Source organism: Bubalus kerabau, chromosome 3 (genome assembly GCF_029407905.1).
Source record: "Bubalus kerabau isolate K-KA32 ecotype Philippines breed swamp buffalo chromosome 3, PCC_UOA_SB_1v2, whole genome shotgun sequence".
NCBI classification, from domain to species: Eukaryota; Metazoa; Chordata; class Mammalia; order Artiodactyla; family Bovidae; genus Bubalus; species Bubalus kerabau.
The window spans coordinates 161014529-161031530 of NC_073626.1; positions in this window are offsets into that span (position 1 = coordinate 161014529).

Consider the following 17002-nt stretch of genomic DNA (forward strand, 5'->3'; position numbering starts at 1 on the left):
CAGACTGAACAGGCGGGGTGCGGCGGGGCAGGGGAGGAGGGTGCCCTTTCCACTCTCTCCCCTCTGGCGGGGAGGTTGCAGAGAACAATCCTGGTCCCTCTTATTTGGAACTAGTTATCGAGACTGAGTGGGATTTCTGTGTTAGAAGAGCCCAACGGGGATGGAAAAGAGACTCCTACAGAGACCTTCAAACATCCTGGGGGAGGGGGCTCTAGATTCTGCCCCAGAACTCATAGACACAGCGCCCTTCTATTACTACACTCCTATGCGCACTGGGACACACACACATACAGGTGGGCGACAGCACGCTTACCTCCAAGAACCTGTGGTCTGGCATTTGGAGACCTAGAATGAGAAAAAAGCCTTAGGGCCTGGTGGCAAATTAAATCTCACTTTCCTTGCCACGCCCCAGGCATGAGACATTGCCATAATCCGATTAAGTAGTGAGGGACTGGAGGAGGATCAGCATGAATACACGGAAGAATTAGCCTCCTGGGTCAAACTTGGTCAGATTCCTGTTTTCTCAGGGAGAAGGTGGTCATTAAGAGAAGGACTCGGAGCAGTCTTTTGAGAAGGCAAAGTGAGAAGGGAGTAAATGCAGAAACAGAGTGACGTACCTTCTCTTGATTGCCCAGAAGTGAACCTCTGGGAAAATAAGTCCAGGCTTAGGACAGAGGTGGTGAAGAGGGCCCAGAGGTCTAGAAAGTTCTGCAGGAATGAGGGAGGGGTGGGCTGAGGAAAGAATGGAGATGGAGGATAGGAGACAGAAACCCAGATGGAGCCATGACTCAGCACTTATGCTCAGCAAAGGTTGGAGGGCGGGGTGATTCTTACCTCACAGGGGCAACAGAGAGGGGAGGGGAGTAGGAAGAAAATGGGCAGATAAACTGTGATCTCACCACTTGCATGATACATGCTGATACATACATTGTTATACAACACATTTGAACACAGAAGCAGGTACATAGGCATTTAAACTGATGAAGTATCATTCAATCATAACATAAACACATCTCCACTTTCCTTCCCTGCCCTGCTTCCTGGAGCAGAGGACGTTCTGTTCTGAGAGCTATGCTTGCCTCTCCCTGGAATACCGTAGTACTTAATGGGAAAGGAGAAACACAAAAAAATCACAGGTGTGTGTGTGTGTGTGTGTGTGTGTGTGTGTGTGTGGTGGTGGTTGTCATGGTAACTGCTTTGCCTGCCAGGCAGGGTGCTCAGCAACCAGAGCATCTGGCAGTATCCAAGGGGACATCCTGTGGCCTCTACCCTCTGGGACTCTGCCATAGGCACCAGATGGGCATCTCCAGAAGATTTCTACTACAGAAGCTGCCAAAGCAGCCCCTCTGACCATGCCACCATGACCAGGGACATCTGGTAGCCAGGTCTGGGGGCCTGGCCTCCTTCATATGTCCCACTTTAAGTGCAACTCCTGACCCCTTTATACAACATAAACAGCACTTGCCATGAGTGGCCTCAAGACAACAGAGGTTAAACTTTAAAGACCTTTTTAAGACCATTACCGGGACTTTCCTGGTGGTCCAGTGGCTAAGACTCCAAGCTCCCAGGGCAGCTGGCCCAGGGTTTGATCCCTGGTCAAGGAACTAGATCCCACATGCCACCACTAAGGCCTGGCACAGTCAAATAAATAAATTATACACACACACACACACACACACACACACACAAAGACCATTACCTTCCCTTTCAGCATCTTGTCAGACATCCAAGAAGATCATCTATACTCACACAGGTTAGGTGTGTAACTAAGGCATACAAAAAGTGTTTTAGTTCAGTGTGATTAAAGATTGGGTATAAGACAGATAAACTGCAGAGCACAGTCTCAGGATTCAAGTTCCTTTGACCTGAGTTTAATATTTTGATAAGGTTTTTAGAAGCGATCTCTCTTTTACACTTGCAGACTGGCTGTCTGACTTTGTACTCTAGCACCCCACTTTCCTTTTTTTCCTAGGCATTCAGGTTTAACCTCTTAGTTTCTGGCTTAAAATTCTCCCAACTGATTTTGGGCTTCCAGGGGATTTCTTTTCCCCTGGATTCTAATTCTTTAGCAGATAGCTGCTCCCTAGATCTCTCTCTACTTGGTGACATTGCCCACCATAGTCACTCCCCTTTTACAACTTTCCCCTGCCCCATTTCTTCACCTCCCTTGATCATAATCTCCTGTGACTGATATTTGGCTTCAAGATCATACATCATAAAATTTGTCTCTCTGCATGCATTTTTATATATGACAATCTAAAAGGAAGGAGGGATGATGATAAACAATGTAAATATGAAAAGGGATATTTCTTTATAACCTTTCTACATTTTACACCTTTTTAAAAAATGTACATATTATCCCAGAAAACCACAGGACATCAAGAAAGGCATAAGAAATAAGACTAATGATGGAAGGCTTGCCCTACTATATATTAAAATTTACTAAAGAGCTAAGGTCACTAAAGCATAAGGCACTGATGTAGGAACAGATGTATCCATAGAACAGAATAGATAATCCCAAACTAAACTCCAGCAGAGGTGGGAATTTAATAGATGATAAAGGCACCATTTCAGATCCATTGGGAAAAAAGATAGATTAGTCAATAAATGCTTTCAGGACAACTGGATAGTCATTTATAAGAAGAAAAAAGATCAATCCTTTCTCATTCTTAGCCCCCAAATAAATTCCAAATTGATGAAAACATTTTTAAGAAATTATAAAAGCCTTAGAAGAGACAACAATTTGAAGGTACCTATTAGAAATTCAGATGCATATATTTTCTACCCTGGAATTCCAATTTCTAGTATTAACCCTAGAGAAGTACTTAAATGTACAAACAGACATAATAAAACTCAACCTAAATATCCACCAGTAGGTTAGAAATTTAAAATGCTTTGATATAACATTCAGTTTAAAAGGATGGACTGGACTGTACATACCAATGTGAAAGATCTCCAAAACATGTAGTGTCATTAAAAGTTGCATAGCAATATACATAGTACCATATAATTTATGCAAAAGCAAAACAAACTAATTTCTGTGTGTATGTGTGTGTATAATAGAAGCTTAAGAAAGATACAGATCACTCTTATTAAGTGACTTCTGGGAAGGAACTGGGATTGATGTTGTCTAAGGGAGTTTAAGTTTTGCAACAAAAATGTATTAGTATATTATTTGCATAATAAGAAAATAGTAATTAATATGTGATAATAATCTAATATTAAATAAAATACTTGAATAAAACATGTGCTTATAATTATTGCATCTTGGGTTGGGTCAGTTCAATTCAGTTCAGTCGCTCAGTCATGTCTGACTCTTTGCAACCCCATGAACCGCAGCACGCCAGGCCTCCCTGTCCATCACCAACTCCTGTAGTTTACCCAAACTCATGTCCATTGAGTCGGTGATGCCATCCAACCCTCTCATCCTCTGTTGTCCCCTTCTCCTCCTGCCCTCAATCTTTCCCAGCATCAGTGTCTTTTCAAACGAGTCAACTCTTTGGATCAGGTGGCCAAAGTATTGGAGTTTCAGCTTCAACATCAGTCCTTCCAGTGAACACCCAGGACTGATCTCCTTTAGAGTGGACTGGTTGGATTTCCTTGCAGTCCAAGGGACTCTCAAGAGTCTTCTCCAACACCACAGTTCAAAAGCATCAATTCTTTGGCGCTCAGCTTTCTTTATAGTCCAACTCTCACACCCATACATGACTACTGGAAAAATCATAGCCTTGACTAGATGGGCCTTTGTTGACAAAGTAATGTCTCTGCTTTTTAATATGCTGTCTAGGTTGGTCATAGCTTTCCTTCCAAGGAGTAAGCGTCTTTTAATTTCATGGCTGCAATCACCATCTGCAGTGATTTTGGAGCCCCCCAAAATAAAGTCAGCCACTATTTCCACTGTTTCCCCATCTATTTGCCATGAAGTGATGGGACAAGATGCCATGATCTTAGTGTTCTGAATGTTGAACTTTAAGCCAACCTTTTCACTCTCCTCTTTCACTTTCATCAAAAGGCTCTTTAGTTCCTCTTCACTTTCTGCCATAAGGGTGGTGTCATCTGTGTATCCGAGGTTATTGATATTTCCCCCAGCAATCTTGATTCCAGCTTGTGCTTCTTCCAGCCCCACGTTTCTCATGATTGGGTTGGGTAGAGAACATCTTTTTAGACATGGAGAAATCTTAAAGAAAAAGATTGATTCCACTTAAGTTGAATGTTAGAGATACAGAGAAAAAGAACAGCCATAAACAAGATTGAAAAACAAGTGACAATCTGAGAGAACATAATTGCAACACAATATATTTTTAATAGAAAGATAGTTAAAACTGTGAAGAGGTAATTCACACAAAATATAGATAATCAATAAGCACAAAAAAAAGATACTTGAATTCACTATTAACTAAAGAAACTCAAGTCAAAACAGTAGTTGGATATTGCATCACTGACAAAGATCATAAAAGTAGAAAATCCCAACCATGACAAAAAAAATGGGGAAATGTGCACTTCCTTGCTCTATTGTCGCCATATGCATTAGTCCAGTATTTTTGGAGAGCTACTTGGCTGTGGATCAAAATGTGGAAGGCAGTATACTTATTGTCCCAACTACTGCATTTCCAGAAATTTGCCCTAAGGTGATAAGTGGAAAAAGACATGATACAAGGATACTTATCATAACATTGTTTATAAAAATAAAAAATTGGATGCATCAGTAGGAGACGAAGTAAACTGTGACAAATCAATATTCATTGAGATATTATGAACCATTAAAAATGGTACATTAATCTATATTAGAAATGACCATGACAAAGTGAAAATAGCAGGTTGAAAACAATATAATGTGGTCCCATTTGTGTAAGAGAGAGAGAGAGAGATCTTTAAATAGCTGTTCTTTTCCTATCATTCAGATCCTCCACTTAACAGCTACCTCTTCCTGCATGAATTCATCTCAATCTGCCCCATAGTCACCCCTCATTACATACCTCAGATTGATTTCTTCATGACATTTTTTCCTGCCTGGTAATTTTTTGTTACTTGTTTTGTATCCTGTCAATAAATGGCCTATCTTTTTCGCTGCTAGATTCCTGGCACCTGGCAGTAGGCAATCAATTGTTATTGCTCAGTCTCTCAGTCGTGTCTGACTTTGCGACTCCATGGACTGCAACATGCTAGGCTTCCCTGTCTTTCACCATCTCCTGGAGTTTGCTCAAACTCATGTCCATTGAGTCGGTGATGCCACCCAACCATCTCATCCTCTGTTGCCCCCTTCTCTTCCTGCCCTCAATCAACAGATATATACTGAATCTGTGTGTATGTATATGTGCAGCAATGCCAAGTTTTAGAATATTTTTGTCTGTTTAGTCACTCAGTTGTGTCTGACTCTTTGTGACCCTGTCCATGGGATTCTCCAGGCAGGAATATTAAAGTGGGTTACCATTTCCTCCTCCAGGGGATCTTCCTGACCCAGGGATTGAACCTGTGTCTCCTACATTACAGGCAGATTTTTTTTTACTCATTGAGCCATTGGGGAAGCCTAAAATTTTAATAGTTGTTCTCAATAAGTGGGAGGATTTTAAAAGACCAGTTTTACTTTCTTCTTTATACTTTTCTGAGCTTTTTAGTTAATTAAAACAATCTAAACTATTGTTATTACCTAAAAAAAGAAGAAAAATTATAAAGAAAAAGAGATAGATGATAAATGAAAGGAAGGAAGGAAATGGGAAAAAAAGTGACCCTCCTTTTCCATGTCTGGGAAAGGAGAAGCACACAGCTACAGCCCTGCCCACCCCCTCTTTCACATGTCTCCAAAGTCACTTCACTCCCTTCCTCCTCTTCAAGCTATTTCCAGATCCCTAGGATTTAAGAATGTCCCTTGCTGGACAAGAGAAGGGAGACCCCCATCTATCCCAGCAGGCATGGGTGTGTGTACATGCACAACACATGTGTAGTACCAGCACACACAGCATGGTCATGCACACGTGCACACTCTTACAAGGATCCATCCAAGGCCATTTAAAGAACATTTCTCTATCTTTCACATAAGTGCTGAGGAACACCCATTGTTACTTATACAAACAATAAAGCTAATCTTCACATTAGCTTCTTCCTATCTTTTCTTTAAACAATGAGAATTAGCGCAGCACCTGACAGTGGATCATCTCACACGCTAGCAAAGTCATGCTCAAAATTTTCCTAGCCAGGCTTCAACAGTACATAAACCAAGAACTCCCAGATGTTCAAGCTGGATTCAGAAAAGGCAGAGGAACCAGAGATCAAAGTGCCAACATCTGTTGAATCATAGAAGAAGCAAGAGAATTCCAGAAAAACGTCTAATTCTGCTTCATTGACTACGCTAAAGCCTTTGACTGTGTGGATCACAACAAACTGTGAAAAATTCTTCAAGAGATGGGAATAACAGACCACCTGACCTGCCTCCTGAGAAATCTGTATGCAGGTCAAGAAGCAACAGTTAGAACCAGACATGGCAAATCAAAACCACAATGAGGTACCATTTCACACCAGTCAGAATGGCTGTGATCCAAAAGTCTACAAACAATAAATGCTGGAGAGGGTGTGGAGAAAAGGGAACCCTCTTACACTGTTGGTGAGAATGCAAACTAGTACAGCCACTATGGAGAACAGTGTGGAGATACCTTAAAAAACTGGAAATAGAACTGCCATACGACCCAGCAATCCCACTGCTGGGCATACACACTGAGGAAACCAGAATTGAAAGAGACACGTGTACCCCAATGTTCATCGCAGCACTGTTTATAATAGCCAGGACATGGAAGCAACCTAGATGTCCATCAGCAGATGAATGGATGAGAAAGCTGTGGTACATATACACAATGGAGTATTACTCAGCCTTTAAAAACAATACATTTGAATCAGTTCTAATGAGACAGATGAAACTGGAGCCTGTTATACAGAGTGAAGTAAGCCAGAAAGAAAAACACCAATACAGTATACTAACGCATATATATGGAATTTAGAAAGATGGTAAAGACAACCCTGTATGTGAGACAGCAAAAGAGACACAGATGTATAGAACAGTCTTTTGGACTTTGTGGGAGAGGGAGAGGGTGGGATGATTTGGGAGAATGGCGTTAAAACATGTATAATATCATATAAGAAACAAATCGCCAGTCCAGGTTCGAAGCAGGATACAGGAAGCTTGGGGCTGGTGCACTGGGATGACCCAGAGGGATGGTATGGGGAGGGACGTGGGAGGGGGGTTCAGGATGAGGAACACATGGACACTCGTGGCGGATGCATGTTGATGTATGGCAAAACCAATACAATATTGCAAAGTAAAAAAAGTAATAATAAAATTTTAAAAATAAATAAATGAATAAATAAAGAACCAGACATGGAAAAATGAACTGGTTCCAAAATGGGAAAGGAATACCTCAAAACTGTATACTGTCACCCTGCTTATTTAACTTATATGCAGAGTACATCATGTGAAATATTGGACTGGATGAAGCACAACCTGGAATCAACATTGCCGGGAGAAATATCAATAACCTCAGATACACAGATGACACCACCTTTATGGTAGAAAGTGAAGAGGAACTAAAGAGCCTCCTGATGAAAGCAAAGGAGGAAAGTGAAAAAGTTGGTTTAAAACTCAACATTCAGAAAACTAAGATCATGGCATCTGGTCCCATCATTCATGGCAAATAGATGGGGAAACAATGGAAACAGTGACAGGCTTAATTTACTTGGGATCCCAAATCACTGCAGATGGTGACTGAAACCGTGAAATTAAAAGACACTCACTCCTTGGAAGAAAAGCTATGACCAACCTAAACAGCATATTAAAAAGCAGAGACATTACTTTGCCAACAAAGGTCCATCTAATCCAAGCTATGATTTTTGGGTGTGAGAGTTGGACCATAAAGAAAGCTGAGCACCGAAGAATTGATGCTTTTGAACTGTAAAGTTGGAGAAGACTCTTGAGAGTCCCTTGGACTGCAAGGAGATCAAACCAGTCCATCCTAAAGGAAATCAGTCCTGAATATTCATTGGAAGGACTGATGCTGAAGCTGAAGCCCCAGTGCTTTGGCCACTTGATGTGAAGACCTGACTCATTGGAAAAGACCCTGATGGTGGGAAAGATTGAAGGCGGGAGGAGAAGGGGACGACAGAGGATGCAATGGTTGGATGGCATCACCAACTCAGTGGATATGAGTCTGAGAAGCTGCGGGAGTTGGTGATAGAGAAGCCTGGCATGCTGCAGTCCATGGGGTTGCAGAGTCAGACACAACTGAGCGACTGAACTGAAATGGACTGACAGTAGATCTCAATAAATGGGAAATGGCTAAATGAACAAAAATAGTGACAGTTTCCATGTTTTGCTTTGGTTGTCAACAAGTATACAATTAAATATATTTTAGAACACAACTGTGGTAACTATAACTCCTCCCAGATGTTTAATATTCCTCTTCTCTTTTTGAATGTTCTTGTTTTATGCTGGATTTGGAGATGAGGATTTGTTCTGTTTTTGAATTTTATTCTGGTATTTTTATAGTATGTTTTATAGTGTCTTTATTTCATTAATTTATTTTGGAATTTATTTTTGTATGTAGTGAGAAGGAGAAAGTGAAAGTGAAGTTGCTCAGTTGTGTCCGACTCTTTGCAACCCCGTGGACTGTAGCCCACTGGACTTCTCCGTCCATGGGATTCTCCAGGCAAGAATACTGGAGTGGGTTGCCGTTTCCTTCTCCAGGGGATCTTCCCAACCCAGGGATCGAACCCAGGTCTCCTGCATTGCAGGCAGACGCTTTAACCTCTGAGCCACCAGGAGAGAGAACTATTTTCCCCAAACGAATAACAAGTTGCACCAACTTTTGAGCAGTCTTCCTTTTCTTACAGTGTATTCCATCTCTATCTTTTATGAAATTTTCACAAGTCCATGGGTCTGTTTTCAAGACGCTCCTGGGTTGCACTGGTCTATGTGACTACTGCTGTGCCAAACCACACCTCTAATAAAATAACTGTAGTTTTGTGGCTCCTTGTTCTTTTGCCAAAACTGTCTTGGCTATTCTTTTTATTGTTTTTATTTATTTATTTATTTTTCCTTTATTTTTTTAAAATTTTATTTTATTTTTAAACTTTACAATATTGTATTGGTTTTGCCAAATATCGAAACGAATCCGCCACAGGTATACCTGTGTTCCCCATCCTGAACCCTCCTCCCTCCTCCCTCCCCATACCATCCCTCTGGGTCGTCCCAGTGCACCAGCCCCAAGCATCCAGCATCGTGCATCGAACCTGGACTGGCGACTCATTTCATATATGATACTATATGTATTTCAATTTGGCTATTCTTTTTAAAAAAATATTTATTTATTTTTGGCTGTGTCAGGTCTTCATTGCATCATGCAGGCTTCTTTCTAACTATGTCTTGTGGGCTTTCTAGTTGAGGCACTGGGCTCAGTAGCTACAGCATGCAGGCCTACTTAACCCAAAGAATGTGGGATCATAGTTCCCCAGCCAGGGGTTGAACCCACATTCCCTGCATTGGAAGGCAGATTCTTAACCACTGGACCAGCAGGGAAGTCCCCCAAACACATCATCCAGAAGAACTTTAGAGCCAAAACTGTCAGTTTCCATAAAATTCCTTTGGAAAAAAATCTTGGGACTTCAACTGAGACTTAACAGTTTATAGATGAATTTGGACAGATCTGACATTTTGCAATAATGAGTCATTCCACCCAGGAACATGCTAAGTAGTCTATATATCCAGGTTTTCTTTTATATTCCTTAGTGAAGATTTATAGTTTTATTTTTCCATTTGGATATTTCTCATGTATTTCACTAGGTCTAGCTGGGAATGTATTTTTATTGCTCTTGTCAATCTGTCATTCCCAATTCTTTTCCTTATTTCTACACAGTATGGAAAAAGCAGTTTTTGTGTATTAACCTTGTATCTTACTGGATATACTATTTTCATTAGTTCTAATTGATTTCCAGTTGAGTCTCTTAGATTTTCTAGGGAAGCAATCATATTGTCTGCAAACTAGGACATTTTGAAATCTTCCTATCTAATATTTGCGTATAGCAGATAACTTTTCTTGTCTTATTGTGTTGCCTAGGACTTCCAGTAGAATGTTCAGTAGTAGCAATGATGACAAGGTTAGAAGGGGTAAAAAAGACACCACTACCTTGTCCCAGACTTATGGGAATGCTTCTCGTATTTCACCAATTGCTTTTTTGTCTTTTAGAACTGAATATTCTGTTTTGTGTATACTGCTATATAGTAAGTCTTCTCAAATCATTTTTTTGGAAGTTGATAAATAGCTGGGAAAAGAAGAGAAGCAAAAAGCAAAGGAGAAAAGGAAAGATATAAGCATCTGAATGCAGAGTTCCAAAGAATAGCAAGAAGAGATAAGAAAGCCTTCCTCAGCGATCAATGCAAAGAAATAGAGGAAAACAACAGAATGGGAAAGACTAGAGATCTCTTCAAGAAAATTAGAGATACCAAGGGAACATTGCATGCAAAGATGGGCTCGATAAAGGACAGAAATGGTATGGACCTAACAGAAGCAGAAGATATTAAGAAGAGGTGGCAAGAATACACAGAAGAACTGTACAAAAAAGATCTTCACGACCCAGATAATCACGATGGTGTGATCACTGACCTAGAGCCAGACATCCTGGAATGTCAAGTCAAGTGGGCCTTAGAAACCATCACTACGAGCAAAGCTAGTGGAGGTGATGGAATTCCAGTTGAGCTATTCCAGGTCCTGAAAGATGATGCTGTGAAAGTGCTGCACTCAATATGCCAGCACATTTGGAAAACTCAGCAGTGGCCACAGGACTGGAAAAGGTCAGTTTTCATTCCAATCCCAAAGAAAGGCAATGCCAGAGAATGCTCAAACTACCGCACAATTGCATTCATCTCACATGCTAGTATAGTAATACTCAAAATTCTCCAAGCCAGGCTTCAGCAATATGTGAACCGTGAACTTCCAGATATTCAAGCTGGTTTTAGAAAAGGCAGAGGAACCAGAGATCAAATTGCCAACATCTGCTGGATCATGGAAAAAGCATGAAAGTTCCAGAAAAAACATCTATTTCTGCTTTATTGACTATGCCAAAGCCTTTGACTGTGTGGATCACAATAAACTGTGGAAAATTCTGAAAGAGCTGGGAATACCAGACCACCTGACCTGCCTCTTGAGAAATTTGTATGCAGGTCAGAAAGCAACAGTTAAAACAGAACATGGAACAACAGACTGGTTCCAAATAGGAAAAGGAGTATGTCAAGGCTGTATATTGTCACCTTGCTTATTTAACTTCTAGGCAGAGTACATCATGAGAAACACTGGACTGGAAGAAGCACAAGCTGGAATTGAGATTGCCGGGAGAAATATCAATAACCTCAGATATGCAGATGACACCATCCTTATGGCAGAAAGTGAAGAGGAACTAAAAAGCCTCTTGATGAAAGTGAAAGGGTGAGTGAAAAAGTTGGCTTAAAACTCAACAATTCAGAAAATGAAGATCGTGGCATCTTGTCCCATCACTTCACGACAAATAGATGGGGGAACAGTGGAAACAGTATCAGACTTTATTTTTTTGGGCTCCAAAATCACTGCAGATGGTGACTGCAGCCATGAAATTAAAAGACGCTTACTCCTTGGAAGAAAAGTTATGACCAACCTAGATAGCATATTGAAAAGCAGAGACATTACTTTGCCAACAAAGGTCCGTCTAGTCAAGGCTATGGTTTTTCCAGTGGTCATGTATGGATGTGAGAGTTGGACTGTGAAGAAGGCTGAGCACCGAAGAATTGATGCTTTTGAACTGTGGTGTTGGAGAAGACTCTTGAGAGTCCCTTGGACTGCAAGCAGATCCAACCAGTCCATTCTGAAGGAGATCAGCCCTGGGTGTTCTTTGGAAGGAATGATGCTAAAGCTGAAACTCCAGTATTTTGGCCACCTCATGCGAAGAGTTGACTCATTGGAAAAGACTCTGATGCTGGGAGGGATTGGGGGCAGGAGGAGAAGGGGATGACAGAGGGTGAGATGGCTCGATGGCATCACCGACTCCATGGACGTGAGTTTTAGTGAACTCCGGGAGATGGTGATGGACAAGGAGGCCTGGCGTGCTGCGATTCATGGGGTCGCAAAGAGTCGGACACAACTAAGTGACTGAACTGAACTGAACTGAAAGCTTTAATCAAAATAATTTTTCAAATTGCCTGTTCTTTGTGGAACACCAACTGAGCCATGATCCTGGGCAGGTACAAGTTGGGGACAGAGGATAAAGTGGCTGAATGCCCCTGTGGGACTGCTTTTTCCCTCCTGACATTTGAAAGCAGTGTTATATGATGTACAGAACAAAAGACTAGGAGCCAGGGGTTTGAGTGCCTACTCTACATTTACTAAAAGTTGATCTAAGACAGTTATTTGACCTCTCTGAATGTCAGTTTTCTCATCTATCAGATAGAAACAAGAAACTCAGATTTGTGATGTCTTATCAAATGGCTATAATAAGAATGATAGTATTACTGTTTTGGGGGTAACAACCATTGCTATGGTAGTCAGCACTATTAATACATTTTGACAGAGGGATCAAGGGACCAAGACAGGGTCCGGAAGGGAACCCTGAGCTGCTCTGACCAGCTCTGCTGGCCCCCAAGGCAGTAGGGAGCCCTAGAGACCTGGGCCTCCCATGAGCAATCTGTGACCTGGGTGATATATGTTTACTCCTTGCTGCCAGGCCCCGGCCCCAGTGGACCCACATGCCTCTCTCCAGAATGCCAGCCAGGGGACTTGCTACAGCTGCTGGCGTGTAGATGCCTGTGCCAGCCTGGCCCAGCCCAGCAGCATTCCTGAGTCTAGGCATTTGGGCTAGGAGGCCTCTCATGGGACTCTCCACTCCAAGGATGCCCCCTGCCCCAGCAGGGAAGAACAGCTGGTCCTGCCTCCTCCACTCACCTGCTTTCTGATGAAGGGTGGGGAAAGATGCTCATTGAGGGCACCTCAGGACACTTGGCATGAAGACTCTTCAAACTGTGAGCACATGGTATAGCGGGCACAACAGTGGTGCCAATGCCTGTACTAACATCCGTGCTGCGATATGTAGTGGAAATGTGCTGAGATTTGCAACAAATCTGGGCCCTGCTGTTTCCTCAGGGGGGGACCTTCAGACTTTTCCCCCTCGTCTGTCATATAGGAATTGAAGAGGCTATTGTATCTGGTGAAATCATATATATGGATGTCCTTTGTTAACTGCAAAGCACAGTACACATATAAAGTGATCCCTTTTGGCACATGGTTACAGACATGGCCAGTGGACAGACATGTATACGGGATGGATCCTAGAACTTGTTTCTCTGTCTCTGCTTGTCAACGGTAAAAAACAAGGGGGAATGAACTGAAGAACTGGAAAGGTGATCATAGAAACGGAGAATGAAGCCCAGAGGTTATCAGAGCCTGGGACCCTTCCCCGCTTTCCCCATTCATCTCCCCAGCTAATGTCACCCCAGATTCTCTATGTTGCGGAATAGAAGAAGATAGCCCTGCCTGGAGCCTCCCTGACAACTTCCTGCTGTGTTGCTAAGCAACCTGGCCTCCTCTCCCAGAAAAAGGAACCCAGGATCTGGCCTTCCAGCCTCCCTCAGCTACTTCCTCCTCCCCCAACCTCACAGAAGAAGCTTCTCTGACTCATGGAAGAAGTTGGGTGCAGTGTTGTGGGGACTAGACTGGAGGAGGTGGTTTGAGACCCCAGAGCAGGGGGCTGTTCTGGGCTGGTCAGTGCTGGGAGATGGTAGTTATGGAATGGTCCTCAGTGCTGGGATCTTTAGGCAAATGCTCTGCCCATGGCAGCAAACCAACAAGGTGGATATAACCAGTGTTTCCATTTTACAGATGAGGACACTGAGGCTCAGAGAGAGCAAGTAGCCCTCTCTTTCCCACAGGGGATAGGCAGAAGTTGCGTCTGAATCCATGTCCTCCTGGACTCCCTCTACTCTATCATGCCATGTGAGATAAATGCAAGGGTCATATTGGCCACAGATTTCCAAAATGTATTTCTCAGAGACCCACAGACTTAGAAAATGAACTCATGGTTTCTGGGGGGAAGGGATATTTAAGGACTTTGGCAAGGTCATGTACATACACGACTATTTTTAAAATGGATAACCAGCAAAAACTTACTGTATAGCACATGGAACCCTGCTCAATGTTATGTGCCAGCCTGAATGGGAGGGGGATTTAGGGGAGAATGGATACATGTATATGTATCCCTTCACTGTTCACCTGAAATTATCACAACATTGTTAATCGACTATACCCCAATACAAAATGTTTTTGGTGTTAAAAAATAAAACAAAAATAAAATGTATTTCTCACTCTGTAATCTGTCTGGAATCAAGGCGAGTACTGAAATTGGGAACCTAGCCTAGGATTGGGCTGAGATTTGGGGAAATTGTCCTGCCACTTCCTGGGCTTCTCAGAATCTGCTCATTTTTCCATGAGAAAGGATCAGGGGAATAAGGGATGGGGAAGGAAGTGAAAACTGGGCTTCTTGGGCTTGAATCACCTTGCTACCATTTAGCAGCACGGCGACTGCAAGCAATTTATCTAATATTTTGTGTCTCGAGTTTTCCTCATCTATAGAATGGGAATAATACTAAACCCAACTCCAAAGGGTTGTGAGGACCGAATGAATGTAAAGCTCTTTAAATAATGCCTGACACATAGATGTTCAATAAGTATTAGCCTTTATTATTATTACTTCTAGGACACCTTAGCATATAAAGCTCTTTCACATCCCTAGTGGTTAAGAGAACTCAAAGCCTCTGAAATCAGACTGGGTTCAGATTTTGCTCTGCCCTTTCTCACCATGTGACTTCAGACTTAACCCCTCAGTGGGTTTCCCTGGCGGCTCAGACAGCAAAGAATCTGCCTGCAATGCAAGAGACTCGAGTTCAATCCCTGGGGTCAGGAAGATCCCCTGGAGAAGGGGTTGGCTACCCACTCCAGTATTCTTGCCTGGAGAATTCCATGGACAGAGGAGCCTGGCGGGCCACAGTCCATGCAGTGGCAAAGAGTTGGACACGACTGAGTGACTAACACACGCATACTCTGTGCCTCAGTTTTCATATCATAAAATGGGGGAAATCATAATCTCTCTTTCAGAGGATTGTTGTAAGGATTAAATGTGATTTAAATATTAGTTGTGGTAATGTTAGTTGCTGTAACAAGAAAACCTCCAAATTAAAAGTAACAGACCAATATATGAGTGATTTCTCTCCATGTGATGTTTAAGGGGCTGGGATCCCTTCATCATGGAGTTCTGCCGTCTCTTAGGAACTAGCGGTCCTCTGGTGGACCACAGGTGGTACAAAGGGAGTAAGAGAACACGGAGAGGGCACACCCACTTCTAAATGCCTTGGCCTGGGCACAAGATACACTGCCATTTTCGTTCACATTCTGTTGGCTAAAACAAGGCATGTAGCTCCCACCAAGATGCAAGGAGGGCTGGAAAGTTAGTCCCTGGTTGGGCAATCACCTTTCACTGACAGCTCCACTGCCTGAAGTGAGGAGCAGCGTAGGCTGCAGGGAGGGGTAGAGCTGCCTGTGTCTACCACACTGAGAGAACTATTAGGATATTATCAAATGTGTTATTAAGTGCAAGAAATATGTTAAGTGCTATTATTAATATTATTTTTATTTAATCCACATACTAACCATGGGAAATAAACATTACTATTGCCCATATTTTAAAGGAGAAAGCTAAGTCTCTGAATGGTGTGGATCTGTGGTCTTACCTGTGGTCTTTTCTTTGCCCTGGCCACACCTTGCCAGGTGGGGATGGTTATCTCCACTTTCAGGTGAGGAAACTGAGGCTTTGAGAAGTTGAGTGACTGGCTCAACCTGTGACCCCATAGCTCAAGTCCTCACCCATCACACCAGCTCCTCTCTCACTGGGCCTTCCTGGAAAGCCTCTTCCTCGTGTGGAGGTGACCTGCAGCCTGCCCAGATCAGGTGTACTCCATCCACTTATCTAGTCATAGCAGGTGAATTCCCAGGAGGCTTCCCAGTGGGAAGTCACACAGCTGGGAACTAGCTGAGACCCTGTCATCTTAAGTTCAGTACGTTGTCCAGTTGCCCCATAAAGAAACGGAGGATGCACTAAGTATAGAAGGCTGACCCGTGTGATGGTTATGGCCATATAACCATTCAAGAGACGGGTTCTTGGTGAAGCTCACCAGGTGGGTGACTGGCCTCAAAAAGTAGGTGTAGCCGCTCAAGTTCCTTCCCAGGGTATGTGGAGGGCATCTGATTGGGACTGGAGAGGAAGAGCCAGAGCTTTCTTTGTTTGGAGTTTTTTTGTTTTTTTTTTTTTTTTTTTTTTTTTTAACACGGATACGTGTACAAAGTTTCTTACATGATCATTTATTCTTTCAACCCTATGAGGGAGGGTCTGTTATTTTCATATCCATTTTTGCAGATAGAGTAATTGAGGCACAAAGAAGTAAGTAACAAAGCTAGTAAGTGACACAGCCAGCACTGGAAGCTAGGAATCCCAGCCTCAGAGCCCTTGCCACTTAACTACTGTGCTATGTCACCTTTCGTTTACAAAGAAAGGAAAAGAGGAGATAGCAAAGAAAATGCAGTGGGAGAGAAGTCTTAGAAACAGAAACAAACTCAGTCAGTGGGACATTGGGCCATTGGCCTCCCAATCTGCCATCCCAGGACAGAGGAGTGTCAGGGGAAATTTAACTGACAAACGGATGTAGGAATTGCCACCAAAGTCAAGTTGTAGTCAGACCCTAGCCCCACCCCACAATACAGTGATCTGCTCAAAGGCTGTAGAAACACAAGGAAGTGAAGGCTTACAAAAGACAGTGGGGCAACCAAGCAGTCTGATGTGTTTTTTTAATCAGACCAAGGCCCTCAGTAACCAAAGACATTCATAAGACAAGTCATCAACTTGTCCATTATAACCGATCATCTTCTGATTGCTTCAGTCATGTCCAACTCTT